Below are 4,160 nucleotides of genomic sequence, written 5' to 3' on the forward strand. Positions count from 1 at the left end.
AATCAATGACTAAACTAGACTCTTCCGACTACTAAGAATAATTAATGAACTCAAACAACAATGTAATGCAAAGATATCACAAGTTATGGTTCTCCCGATTACATGAACAAGTGAATATAGATGCAACAATTAAATCATCCAAAAATGCTTTAATACATAAAACTCGAGTTATAATCCACAAATAATCATCAATACACCAAATCCATCAAACCCTAAAGAGAACTACACCATGGATATGGAGTAATTAATCACAAATATAATTAAAGTATAGGAAAATACAAATTCGATCCAAACTTGGGCCTTGAGTGAGGAAGGAATGATGAAATCCTTGTGCTTTTGCTCCTCCAATTCCTCCCTAGCTTCCTTAGGTCTAAAGTATGTCAAAAGTCCAGAAAATAATATTTTTCCATGTATTTATACAAAGTAGGGTCGAGCCCAAACAAAATCACCCTTTCCTAGTCGAAGTGGGAAACCTGCATACTTATTCTTTTTCATGAGTCGCACCATGCGTCACCGGCTGCGTCGCAACAATGCTTTTTCTTGTCAGAGCACGGGAACCCAGCCTCTGTACTTTGTCATTCTTCTGACATAAAATTACATTACTGTATCGCACTATCCATCCCCCATTGTGCCGCATTAGTTCAATTCCTCAGTTGTTGCTTCTTCCTTTATTTTTGACATCCAGAAGTGATCCTCGACCCCCGAACACAATCCCGGCTTAATCCTCTGGGCTTTTACTCAGACTTCAAAGCTCTAAATAGCTGAATTAGTTCCACAATATCTACATAACTCGGAATCACTCCTAAAAGGTATAAGACACACAATAAGTGCAAAACACTACCAATTAAAGCTCAAACGCAAGTAAAGTGCATTGTATTAGAGTGTAATAAGCGACTAAAATACGAGATTATAGCCTACCATCAATAGTTTTATAGCCTACCATCAATAGTTCAATAATCCCACATACTACAACCTATTAGCACAGGCATAGCCTATCTCCTACCCCACAACATATTTAAAACCATAATCTCTTGCATGAAAGCTTAGGAGAAGGACATACCCGGATAGATCATGGTTCAGTGAGTGGCTTCCATGATTCTTGAAGATTGGGGGCAAGAATGGATGGTTAGAATGGCTAGTCCTTCTCCCTCTCTCTAAAATACTCACACTTCTCTCTAAGTTTGTTAGATGTTTGCTCCAAAATGAGCCCAAAGGGCTTTTAATCAAATTGGGGTCAAGTAAGAAAATTTCCAAAAATGACCCCCGAAGTCAATTATGTGGTGCAATGTTGTGGTAGCAGAATTGATATATGGCCAGCAGAATAGGTGCCGGCATATTAGATATGTGACAACAGAATGGCTATGTGGCCAGCAGAATGGTCACAAAATGATTTTCAAATTCAGGGTTGGGTCTGGTCCATTCCGCGATGGAATTTTGCGGTAGCATAATCATTATGTGGCCAACAAAAATAGTCCTTAAAATATTTCCCTTTTCTGTTCCACTCCTCGACGGATCTGCGGTCAGCGGAGTAATTATGTGATCGCATAATGGACTGTAGACACGCCATGTTCTGCAACAATTTTCCTCTAACTCCCCAATGCATTGCACAACCCAAAAAGTCCATACCGTGACATGTTTTCTACAATCTTCAAACACATTAACCTACATTGGCACCATAAAACCTTAAATTCCTTGGCGAAATTTTACGGGGCTTTACATGATCCAACAAATAAGAGAACGACACTGCCTTCTGTATAGGGCCTCATAAGGAGACATCTGTATACTCGACTGGTAGTTGTTATTGTAGGCAACTCCACAAGTGGCAAGAACCTAGTCACACGAACCTATGAAATCTATAACATAGGCACGTAACACGTCCTTCAAGATCTTAATCGTGCGCTCTGACTGTCCTTCCATCGCATTTTCGTGTTGGTTTAGTTCATTAATTCTTCTTAGCAATCGAAAGAGGCTAGTTGAATTATTGAGTAAACCTAGTTAGGATAATAATCGAAAGAGGTTTTCCTAAAGACCAATCCACTACACATTCTTGCATATCTTCACGCGCTTAAAATTGGTTAATCTTGTGAGGTTAAGACTTAATCGAGACAGAAAATTTTACTGAACGTTTGAACTAATAATTGAGTGAATTCGAGAGACTCACTTAAACATTAGAAGTGAAATATCTAGAGTTAGATCCAAAATAATTATCTTGCACCTATCCTATCAACCCCTATTTTCTCCCACTGATAACCTTTATTTGCGTATTCCTTGTTTCGATAGTCATTTGTTAATAACATTAGATTCATAGTTAGTTTTAGTTATTAATCACATAAATCTCGATTGTTGATTCTCCTAGATAGCAATCAAGCTAGAAACTACAAGAAAACTGTTTAAATCTAATCACTGTGGATACAATATTATGCTATACTATAATTGACTAGCGAGCATAATTTAAGTGTGTATTTCGAGCTCGTCAAATTTTGGCGTCGTTGCCGGGTATTGGCAATCAACATTGTTTGAAATAGTTTGTAGTGCTAATTGAGGAATTTGTCTTTTCTTTTTCTCTTTTTACGTTTGGTGTTCTTTGACTATGCACAAGTTACAGGTTAGATTGGTGCATGACTCGAACGTCTACAAAGCAAGTGCTACCATACGAGCCAGAAATTGAAAAATAACTGCGACAATTGAAGAAGGAAAGAAATCTCATCGAGACATCAGTAAAGGTTGTGCATTCCTCAAGCAAAGCTATGGCTGGAATCAGTGATGATAATGTGGATTTGGTTGCAAGAGAAGAAGACCAACGAAGAGAACAAGCTGCACGGGATGCTGAGGAAGCAACTACTAGAGATTAGCAGAACATCTATGAAGAAGATAAGGGTCTCAGACTTAATCAACATCAACCCTTTCCTGGGAGACCACTTGACGATTATGATAGACCGATCTATAATCAAGGTTTATCAAGTGTTAGACCACCTCCAGTTGCAGCAAACAATTTCGAGTTAAAGCAAGTATTACTTCAAACCCTTCAGAATTGTTGTGTCTTCCGAGGGAAGCCAAACGAAGATCCAAACACACATCTAATGGACTTCTAGGAGATTATGAACACCTTTCAATACAATGGTGTGTCACAAGATGCGGTGTATCTAAGGGAATTCCCCTTTTCTCTTAAAGATGATGCAAAGCAGTGGCTTGAAACTTTCCCACGGGATCAAGTAGAACATGGGAGGAGATGACAAGAAAATTACTTGATAAATATTTCTCCTCAGCTAAGATAGGCAAGTTTAGAAGAGAAATCCATAACATCTTCCAGAAAGGGAATGAAACTATATTTGAAGCATGGGAGAGGTTTAAGGAGATAGTTAGAGAGTGTCAACATAGTGGAATTGAGCTCTAGATGCAACTCTAGGACTTTTGGGATGAATTGACACCAGCCTCACGTAGAACATTGAGCAATGCAGATGGAGACCCGTTGATGAAGAAGACACCAGAGGAGATAGTCACAATTCTTGACTAGTTATCAGAAGATGCAAATTAGTGGCCCTCTGAAAGTACTGAAAGAAGAAGATCAACTGGTGTTCACCAAGTTTATGCTAACACATCTGTGCAGGTATATTTTTATGTTATGGCCAAAGAGATAAGGAAGCTGACCTTAGCGTCGATACAGAGTGAGCCTCATGCAGCTTGTGATATATGTAAAAGAGGACACCCTACTTATGAGTCTCAAGCCTCAGCTAAGGAAGTGAGTGCCGTGTGAAACTACAATTTTAATGCAATGGGTCAGAGGCACCCCAATTTTTCATGGAGTTCACCTAGGGGTACCGCGAATCCGTGGTATCAAAATAACTCTAGACCCCAGGGATAAGGATCTCCAGCATTCCAAAATCAGCAGAGGCAGCAATTTCAGCCTCAACAGCCTATTCATTCTGGCACAAAAGATCTCATGAAGCACTTCATTCTGAAATCTGATAAGAGGCTTGAAAGTCATAGCGCAAATATTCGGGAATATGAAGCAGCTATCAAAGAAATAGGTACCGATTTTCGAAACCTGGAAAGAGAGGTTGGGCATCTAGCCACTCTATTATGTGAGAGGATTCCAAGAGCTCTCCCCGCTGATACTGCGAGAAATCCCAAAGAAACAGTGAATGTTGTGACCTTGAGAA

General features: G+C 39.3%; 1 non-coding gene across 1 annotated transcript; it reads right to left on the minus strand.

Moving 5' to 3' along the window:
• Window positions 1-3,277: 3,277 nt before the first annotated feature.
• Window positions 3,278-3,384, minus strand: LOC142169278 (small nucleolar RNA R71). Its single transcript, XR_012698987.1, has one exon. It is a non-coding gene; the product is annotated as a small nucleolar RNA R71 (small nucleolar RNA).
• Between the last annotated feature and the right edge of the window lie 776 nt (window positions 3,385-4,160).

Source organism: Nicotiana tabacum, chromosome 14, assembly GCF_000715075.1.
Source record: "Nicotiana tabacum cultivar K326 chromosome 14, ASM71507v2, whole genome shotgun sequence".
NCBI classification, from domain to species: Eukaryota; Viridiplantae; Streptophyta; class Magnoliopsida; order Solanales; family Solanaceae; genus Nicotiana; species Nicotiana tabacum.